The sequence below is a fragment of the Opisthorchis viverrini genome, assembly GCF_000715545.1.
Source record: "Opisthorchis viverrini unplaced genomic scaffold opera_v5_73, whole genome shotgun sequence".
In the NCBI taxonomy this organism is placed as follows: domain Eukaryota; kingdom Metazoa; phylum Platyhelminthes; class Trematoda; order Opisthorchiida; family Opisthorchiidae; genus Opisthorchis; species Opisthorchis viverrini.
The window spans coordinates 85322-96548 of NW_008751729.1; positions in this window are offsets into that span (position 1 = coordinate 85322).

Sequence of the window (11227 nt, forward strand, 5' to 3'; positions counted from 1 at the left end):
TTGGATTCGAACGAGAAGTCCAACAGGTTGGGATGAATGTCGTGGTGGTGGTTGGGGTCAATGAATCGCATAGGCAAGTAGGCTCGTTTGGGAGGAGGGATGGGACAGTTGCGAGTGTGCTATCAAACTGAGTATGGTAGTGCCGTGCCATCATTGGCCTGACATGCTTCAGTTTTTGGATAGCCCCGTGATGGACGTCGCATTTGAGATCATTCGGCTGGGGTGTGTAGTTCACTGGGCAGCGGTATTCATTTCAGCCTGGTCAGGGGGACAAGGTGGAACGAGGCCGATATGGGGTTGTAGGTTATTTTGTGGTCCGCTTGGCGATCCCGGAGTTGTAGATCATAGGCTAGGTTGAGTGGGTATCAGTTAACCAGGTCGTCCAAAACGGGAACTTCTGAATTTCAAAGCTTGGGAAGAGGATTGGATGGGAGGAGATTCGCAAAACATGGTGAATTTGTGGGGATATAAAATGGGATAATATGCATTAATAAACACGGGAAAAAACTTGATGCCTACTACAAGTAGGGTGATGGCAAGTGATTATATGGAGTGGGAAATAGATAAATTTGCACTTAGGAGGCTAGCGACCAAGGCTTGAGTTTACTAACATACGATATTACATTGCAAAGGGTCTAGTAAGAGCCGATAAAAGCGCGTAGAAGTGTGGTATGAGAATCAGATGCATAAAGGCTGGTGGGAGTGGACTTCTAAAATAGCTGGCTGATCTGGTGTTTATTACATGAGTTGGGTTATACCAGTAGAGAAATTGTGTGCAAGAGAAATAGTCACTAGTCCCCGAAGCACTGCTATCAGCTCCAATCGGTAGGCTCATCATCATAACGCCTGCCGTCGGGTAAAAACATAATTGAAGGAAGCGGTTTCTGGTTGTGCAATACGGCAAAGGGAAATTAGATAACCAACCAACGTGCGGCTAGTCCAACAGAGAAATTAACTTGCCGGATGTGCCATGCTTCGACCAAGACGAAAAGCTCAATGAAGTTAGCTGCCACACAGCCCACCGCTAATTAACGGGCTGACACGCGTGCATTCATCTTGACCGGTAAGCGTCAACGTTCCAACTTTGTTGAGGAATATGTTAAATTCTCTGGCCTTCCAATTATTACACATGTCCTGGTAAGAAGCGTACGGCCTTCTTGGTGCCTGCTGTTCATCTGGCGACTGACGATTGAAACGAGAGGAAGATATGACTAAGTTTATCGAGAGATAATTGAGAGGCAACGGGTGATTAGTTGGACGCAATACGCACGCTATAAGGCGAGCAAAGACAATTTCGCAGAACCATCCTTACACGATATCATCATTTTTTACTGATTCTTATTGCCTTTTTCCTTGTTGCTTACTGTGTACTAGGACTCTAAAATATGAAGCTTGCAGGAAAAGAAGAATACCCCATTAATGAAAAACAGACTGGAACTGGCGGCAGATACAGGAGCCACACCAAACCGTCATCATCTCTGCCCTCCAAATTGCGCTTTACAGCATTGTTTCAAGTATCCTGCTATCGGGGCCATCAAGTTGTTCCTCCACGGAGGCGAAAATTAGGGTGCACACGTAATTCCGCGACACATTGTGCTACTACTCTCTACTTCCGTCCAAGTTGACACCATAAGGTGCTCACTTTGCGGGAGGTTAAGGCAGTACACCTGTGGGTTTTCTGAATGGGTCACTAGCTTGGCAGCAAAAAACAGACTAATCATACATGCACTCACCTCAGGGACAAGCCTAAAGATCGTCACCACCCAGCGGACAAGGCTCAACAGCACAAGCATCGACGTGGGACGCGTTGCGCTACGGCGGTCATTGCGACTAGTTGACAGGTCACAAAGCACATAAAGGCCCAATTCCGTACACCTAAATCATCATTAGAATTGGAGCGCGGTATCCTGGACCGCCTATGGCGGGTCGATCGTCACAGACATTGAGCCTCAGTGCAGCAGGATATGCTCTGAAACAGTCTGTTGGATTACGAAGTTTGTAGCCCTCCTTCTTTTTCGCGCCTGAAGTTTATCCACTACTGGTTAAGTCAATGACGCTGGGCATCAAAGGTTGATTCAGATTGCTTAGAAAAAGTGTGGGGGATACTTCTTGCTCCAGTAGATTGTGATCCATCCCATCACCTAGCCTTCCTAAGCCTCAAACTTGGGAAATGCCTGGTTTGGACGAACTGCATGGACGCTATCCACGCAAACTGGCCTGTGACCTGGTCTACACACGTTCGGACCTGCTGTGCAGTCGCAACCTAGCCTTCGCCTCAAACTTGGGAAATGCCTGGTTTGGACGAACTGCATGGACGCTATCCACGCAAACTGGCCTGTGACCTGGTCTACATACATTCGGACCTGCTGTGCAGTCGCATCTTTTGGCGCTCCGACTCCGATACAGTTTTCTCGGATCTATTTTGTCCTACAACGCTCACCGACATACCATTCGATTTCTCTTTGGGAGATCTATTGGAATATACCATCTATATTCATCTGTGAAAATTTTTCACGGTGTTCACGACTAACGGATTTACAACGTACGCGGCCTCCACATCCACGCGTACAAGTATACCCAGTTTTATTGGCCGTTATCCCGTTTCTACACTAGAAGAAAGCTGACGACGAGTTCTATCTAGTGCAGCAAATTTCACTAAGATCGGTGAAGTATTACGCCAGCTACCAGCTTTCATACATCCGCCGAAATTCGTCCTACGTGCTACCCCACTTGCCCTGCCAGTGTCGAAACCGCACACACGATCCGCTCACCCGATGCAGGCGACCAGGCCGACAAAGAACCGCAAAGCGTCCACACCCACGCATACGTCGAACCAACCGACCAACACGTGCAAACGCGCAACGCGATCCGCTGCGCACACAAAGAACACGGCCGTGCCAAACCCGACCGAGACCTTGACTCATCCAATCATGGAACAATCACCTCACGGTCATTGCGCTGTTTGCCAAGGCCCGGTAAGTCGAGACACCACCGTAGTTAATTGTGCATTTTGCAAATTACTGGTGCATGCGCGTTGTGACAATACCCTGACTGATCTGAGCGCTCAGATGATTAATGACCCAAAGCATCCATCTATCTGTTATCGATGCACTATGTGTAGAGCCTCCAATGTCGATACTGGCCAAGTAGATATACCGACCACTATGGGCTTTAGAGCAAACAGAGAGACGGAGGATAAAATATCCCATTTGGAAAAACAAATACAAGAACTCAGAGAGCTTCTGCTGCCCCTAGTTAACCAGACAACTGATGTAAAATCAGCGAAGGCATCTAGGTCAATGGCAGACGCTGCTTGCACTCCGAGGACTGTTGAGGAAACCAGACCAAACAGCACCAAGACAAAAAAGACGAATGTTACTGAACCTGAGCCAGCGGAACTCAACAGTATACACAAGAACATGGGAATTGTCGGTTGCCCCGCATCGAAGGTTACCGACCATACTAGGAAACTGAAACCGAAACCTAAACTAAGCGTAATATGCACTAATATCAAGGAGCCAAGCGACTCACTATTATCGGCTAAGCATAAGCACGATATGGAAGAATGGTTAAAGCTGTGCAATCGAATACAGCTTGATCCCATCGAACCAGTCTCGCTGACTCGCCTGAGCCGACCGCCGAAATCGCATCATCAAGACAAACCCAGACTTCTCAGAGTAACTGTTAAGACAGAAAAAGAATTAGAAAATATACTGTTGTCAGCATTTCGACTCCAGAGCGATTCGGAAAATAGCGCGCGAGTTCATGCTGACGTACCATGGACAGAACGATCTCGTAATGTCGAAAATCAAGCGACTAATAATCGTGCTGATGATCGGAGCTTGATCATTCTGGGTGTCCCTGAGATTGACGATGCCTCCGATAAAACGGCACGCATTTCACATGACGTTCTACAGTGGAAGTTTCTGAGTAGTACGCTCGAAACGGAAGAGGTGGCAGTAGTTGATGCTTTCAGAATTCCTAAATCGGAAAAATACATGGGAAACGGCCCTAGACCCTTAAAGCTGACATTTCTTCGTGCCGAAATGGCCAACTTGGTGAAAGCTCAGTGGCGAAGGCACCGTAATTTGCTTCCGAGGGAACTGAGAATAAGCTCACCTAAACGCTCAAACGCATCTGCTGATACGATTCGGACTGGCGAAATAGGAACTATTCAAACGCAAACGATCACTGATGAATACCAACAAACCACGGTTGGTATTCAGACTATGATGGAAAAATTGGGGTCAAAAAACGATTTACCAAAAAACGAATCACTGCTGGCTCCCCGGGAGTCGTGCGTTGCAGCACAGCAGAATTAACCACAACGACTAGCCTTAAGTGCCTCTATACAAATACCCAATGTCTGCCCAGTAAAGTGGCAGAATTAAACGCCTTTTGCGACCAATACAAACCTCACTTGGTGGCAGTGACTGAGACTTGGTTGCAAGCGGAAATATCGGACAAGGAAATCGAAATTACAAACATGAGTGTTATACGACACGATCGAGCCACCCATGGCGGTGGAGTTGCACTATATTATGACAGTAGTCTTCAATGTGCTGAAATACCTGACGCTAATCTCATCCTTGAAGATACCCTCTGGTGTATGCTGAAGTCAAACAAGATAGATGCGTGCATTATTGGTGTCATTTACCGCTCTCCAACCGCAATGGACACTCACACATTCAGTATATGTGACCGAATCCGTCGCGTATGCTCTTACTACTCCATTCCCATTCTCATTATGGGTGATTTCAATTTTCCCCAGCTTTTCGTCGCTTCATACTCGCTCAACTCAGTTGAAGCACACTTTCAGGAGCTGTTAGATTTGGTACCTTTATTCAACCATGTTAACGAATGTACGAGGTTTCGTGGAACAGATCAACCTTCGTTACTTGACCTTATACTAACTAGTGAGCCATTTATGGTTGAACAAATCATATATAGACCACCACTGGGAAAGAGCGACCATCTCGTGCTCTTGTTCGATTTCACTTGCTCCTCCGTACGTTTAAGCGACCCACATAAATATGTTCTGAAGACCAATTTTCGGGAGATAATCTCAGCCTTCCAGGACCTAAATATGCTGGATGACGAACACGAAAATACTAATAGGCGATGGAAATCATTCATAGCCCAGCTGCAGACCTTGATTGCAGACAATTCGACAGAGGTGCCTCGAGCCACCTGCGTACAGATGTTCACAGTGAGGAGTCGAACAAGAAAATGGATTACAGAACGTAACATCGCTTGGTTTCAATATAAAACGAACCGGACCGACGAACACTGGGAGTCGTACCGAAAGTTGCGGAATAAAGTCACGTCACTAATCAAGGAAGACAAACTACAACAGCAATTCAAATTGATGACTAGGATGGAGAAAAACCCCAAACTATTGTATCAATTCGTGAATGCGCAGGCTAAAGTTAAACCAGGTATATCTGCCATAAAGACAGAATCGGGAATGACTGCAAATGCGTTTGAAACAGCTAATGCCCTTGCCACATTTTATGCTTCCGTGTTTTCTCCTGAAGATACCCGCGCTCCTATACAAACTGTGGAGGTACTAACGGACGAAACTTTATCGGACGTGCATATTGATCGGGCTAACATTGTCAAACACCTTCGCGGCTTACAGGTACACACTTCACCTGGTGGGGATGGCGTTACACCACTGCTTCTGCGCCACTGCGCTGAACCACTTAGCTATCCTCTGGCTAAACTGTTCGCTAGTTCTCTGGAAGAAGGGTTGGTACCAGAGGATTGGAAATGCGGGATAATAGCCCCCATATTCAAAGGAGGTATCAGAACGTGTGCATCTAACTACAGACCTGTCACTCTTCTCCCAGTAATATCAAAAGTAATGGAACGAATTATAGCAGAAGCCCTGAAATCGCACCTTGAAATTCACTCCTTGTTGAGCGATAAACAACACGGATTTCGACAGAATCGTTCTTGTTTATCCAATCTCCTCGTGACACTCGATGACTGGACACGAGCAGTCGATGCGGGAGTTACTGTACATGCCTGTTACTTGGATATATCCAAAGCCTTTGATCGAGTCGATCACAGTATCCTTCTTCGGAAACTTGAAATGTATGGCGTGACGGGAAATCTGTTGAGCTGGCTGAAAGACTATTTGAGTGACCGTTCGGTCCAAGTTCGTGTCGATGGAGCGTTTTCCGATAAAATTGCCGCCACAAGTGGTGTCCCTCAGGGTTCGGTTCTTGGTCCAATTTTGTTCCTGGTATACATGAATGACCTGCCGAAACTTCTGCAGTGCAAAACCGTACTTTTTGCTGATGACATAAAAATCTGGTCTGAAATTCATGGAAAGGCTGATTGTGATGCGCTACAGCAAGATCTGCAAAGAATCGACGAATGGTCCATCCAAAACCGGCTGCCGCTGAATTTCCAGAAATGCAAACTCATAAATCTGGGGAAGAGCTACCACTTCCCATACAAACTGGGATCCAATGAACTGGAATGGGTGGCTGAGGAAAAAGACCTCGGCGTCTGGATTTCTAGCAACCTGAAGCCGAGTAAACACTGTCTATCAGTATATCGCAAGACCTCGGCACTGCTCGGGATGCTTAGGAGAATATTTTATCGTTTTACGCCTGAAATTCTCCCTATTATCATGAACACATATCTCCGGCCGACAATGGAATACGCGATCCAAGCCTGGTCTCCATGGCTGCAAAAGGATACACAACTGCTAGAGCGTATCTACCACCGCGCGACCAAGCTGGTCATTGGCCTCCGAAACGTTCCCTACAGTGAAAGGCTACGTAAACTCGATTTGTTTGATTTAACTTATCGGCGTATACGAGGAGACCTCATCCTGATGTTCAAGATAATAAACACCCCTAATCACCCTTTAAAACATTTGTTCACAGTTAATTTGGCCCGACAGACCCGACGGAATCCATTGGCCGTTGACATTCCATGTTCCCGCATTAACTGTCGGCGCTACTTTTTTTCAGTCCGCGTATCCCTCACGTGGAACAAACTACCAACATCTGTTGTGGATTGTGGTAACCTCGAGACTTTCAAACATTCGCTTGACGAATACATAAGATCTCACCCAACTTCCCTCATCAACATTTGAGATGCAGATCACAAACAATAGAACATATATGTCATATCATTCCGTTTATCTGTGTACATACAGACACACCAATATCCTTTGGTCATTGTAAAGCAAAATGCTTTTTAGACCAATATAACCTTGATTTACCTTGACTTACCTTGATTCACAGAGATCCACAATCAGAAAATATACCTGCGATCTTACACTAGCTTCGTCTCACCACCGCAGATTTATAATAATAATAATGTTTGTGCCCTACTTGTGGGTGACATACAATCAGGTATGACCTTAATGTTACAAGGAGGTTAGGAAAAGCGCTGTTATCCGATACGGGCGTCATCACCACTAAATCGGCACGGGTATGAAAACAGTGACTATGCGTTTTTGGGGAGAATATCAAGCAAGATCGGATCGTCAGGACTTGAATGTGGCGGGGGAAAACGAAACAAGGGAGGGTGAAACAAATCCTCCCGACTGACATATGACAAAAAAGGTGTAACGGTGAAAATTGGGGAACTGGAACATCAGATCAGGTGAAACAGCGGAGATAACGTCATCCAAGCGGTCATATTGAACTAAAACCTAAAAGCACCGCTAACGCCTTAGACTTTGGGCCCATGGTCACAAAAAACATAAGTGGGGGTGATGAGGTTGATGGATTAGCAGAGCGGATTAGTGGTAACAGGAATCCTAGAAACATGTCGTGCAGCGAAACTTCACAGAGCCGTCGGTGTCGCTGTTGTTGCGTCGGGCATAATAGTTTCTTGGAAGAGTGAGATAATGGCGACACATGAACCGGAACGCGAACTGTATAGGAAGTTTTTGAATTTTGCGGAATGTGCAGACGCATAGACATGGTTATATTTGGACGAAATTTTCAGCAGATTTGAATGAATATACCATGGAGGCGGCTGAGGACCAGTGGGGATTTTGTTCGTATTTGCAGTTAATGGAAAAAGTGGGCGAGAGAGTACAGTCGAGGGGAGAAAGGGAATAGTTGCGGGCGTACTATCAAACTGGGTATCGTAGTGCCATGCCATCCTTGGCCTGACATACATTGGTCTTTGAACCGCCCTACAACGGACGTCGGTTTTAAGGCTATGGGCGATTCTTTGAACCGCGGGGTTCTTATCAGGCTGGCTGTGGAAACAAGGTGGAACGAAGCCAATATAAGATCGTAGGGGTTTTTTGTCCGTTTGGGTATCCTGTGTCTGTAGATCATAGGCCAGGTGGAGTTTAAACCAGGTAACGCCGAAGTTTAAAGCCCGGGAAGATGAATGGATGGGATGAGATTAGTAAAGCGTGGTGAGTGTGAGGAGACATAAAATGGGATAATGTGCATTAATATACATAAAAGGAATAACTTAACGTCTGCTGTGATTAGGTTGATGACAAGCGATTGTTTGGAATAGGATAGGGATGGATTTGTATTTAGTAGACTAGCGACCGCAGTTGGGTTGGCTAACATACGATATTAAAGTAAAAGGGATCTATTAAAAGCCCACATAACCCCACAGAGTGGTGGTGCGGTTAGGGAAGTCAGATGTATAACGGCTGATGAGAGTGAACTTCCAAGATGATGGGCTGGTTGATCTGATATTTATTACATGAGTTGGGCGGTACCAGGAGAGTAAACAAGTGTAAGCGAATAGGTCACCTGTCCCCAAAGCACTGCTATAAGCTTCAAGTTAACAAGCGGCGCGTGGAGAATGGAACGCCTTTCGGCACCAGTCTTCAATTTTTGTAGCGGAGGATTAGGAACCTCTGTACACATATGTTTATCATTGTGTATGTTCACTCCTGGGAGCAATAGATAGGTGTGCGTGTCTTGCTTGGTTGACTAAGTTTGCTTTAGTGCGGTACAACCACACTAATTACAAGGGCAGCTACAGCCCTTCACACCGATGTAAACCATTGACATCATACAGTCGCCAGGCTATTCCATTTGTTTTTTACGAGTTTCTTTTTTAACCGACGGAAGGCCAGTTTTTTCTTCATTTATTTCAACGTCCGTAACTATAGCTTTGCCAGCTTAATGACACAATCAGAACGAGTTTAGCCCGGCAGCAAATGACAGAAAACAAAAATGCTCTTTTATCGACTTCCTAAATTCAAGGCCTTCCTCAGGACCACCAGCGATGGGTGGAGCACCCGTGCTACTGGAGAGGTGGTGGGTATAAGAGCGCACCATGGTGCGACGTGACTGGGCAAACCTACCTGTTGGACGCACCGACCACCAAACGAGGTCTTCATTCCTCTTGGATGCTATCAGGTCTGCAAAGTGGCACGCCACCAAGCGGTCATAATTGCGCAAAAATAAATGACAAGCTACCAGATATTTTATCCGGTCGGGGGAGGGCTGGGCCAGTAAAACAGCCCAGTCAGTTCGAACAAGCTAACGATAAACGGCTGCTGGAAAAGGCAGGTTGCGGAATCAAGTGAGATGACAGCTACCATTAAGGTAATTAGGACAGAACGGAGACGGCCAGAGCTTATGGATCTTGGCTGAAAGATGATGGAGCGTGAGCTGTCGAGCCGAACAGTGGCATACAGCAGTGTTGTGTGCAAAAATAAATGGCTACCAGATATTTTATCCGGTCGGGGGAGGGCTGGGCCAGTAAAACAGCCCAGTCAGTTCGAACAAGCTAACGATAAACGGCTGCTGGAAAAGGCAGGTTGCGGAATCAAGTGAGATGACAGCTACCATTAAGGTAATTAGGACAGAACGGAGACGGCCAGAGCTTATGGATCTTGGCTGAAAGATGATGGAGCGTGAGCTGTCGAGCCGAACAGTGGCATACAGCAGTGTTGTTTGCATGTGCTGAATGGTTTGTGAGGCGTATAATCCATTCTCGGGTATGAGGAATTCTGATTTTTTAAAGCAGTATAATGGTTAGTACTGGGCAGGGTGAGACACCACTCATAAAATTGGAAAGATAGTTCAAGTCAGGCACCTGGCGGGGAAGAACATGGTATACATTGCTTTAAGCAAGTCAGTTAGGTAGCACTGTATGCTAAGATAGTGGATTATTTTTAATTGTTGTTTTCATTGTTTTTCGCCCACGAACTCTACCCTCGCCAAGCTCAGAGGTGGTCTGAACTTCGTTCATAAAAGAGATCGGGAGATAGTTGGGTATTAATTAGAGCGGCTGCGGCTTCACACGTAAGGAAGTTGCCTACAAACAGTGAAACCGTATGTTGATGTGTCATATTTCAGATGCGAGTGAAGTAAACCAGGGAACAGCTGGGTCGTAGGTTTGTACGCGCTTCAGGGCACACTAAAAAATTGCTGGATTTACGGAATTTGTAGTGTGTGTATGACTTGACGTTTGACCTAGCCTCTGCTATAAAAGTAATTCGGTAAATCAGGCGGTGTAAGAGTTAGATTTAGCTTTATTCTTCCGAGCCACGGTGGCCCAAGACCTACGATTACACAACGACAGCCGCGGATGAGAGGGCTGTTATGTGGGAATAACTTTTGGTGAATGAACGTTCAAGCAACCTGAAGAATCCCGCTGCTTGATGAATAATGCATCCCAGCCCAATGACACATTAAAGATAATGAGGAATGTTCGAGAGATGAGTCCCCTGTATTCCTGGGCAAAATCGTCCTAGACAACCGGTGATTTGCGTACTGAGTTTTACTGGCAAACGCGCTCAAATTACCAGGTACCTTGGATCTCTCAAACCCCTTTTCGGATGCTGGCCACCTACCGTATTTGTAGTGCATCTACATGTGACGTAACTCCATTGGTGCCTCTGCCACACACTGCGCGCACAAGTCACGTACTTGCCCCTCATATATTCATTGAAATCCTCAGCAATTGCTGGGAGGGATGGAAACCGGAGAGCCACGAATTTCTCAACGAACATTTCAAGCTATGTATTTAGCCACAGCACCACAATCTGCAACATTGGGAAAAGTGCACCTGCTGACATAGGATCAGCCTGCGCAAGGGACAGACGAAAAAATTTCCAAACAACCTCTAAGTAGCGAATATACACTCATCTGCAAACTAATTTGGTTCTTTCGAGAAACTCACCTGGAACCCAACTGAATCTCTCGTTTATGATGTTCTCAGGCAACTGAATGTGCTGCACCAAGCCGCCTCATGTTTCAGTCGCTACGAT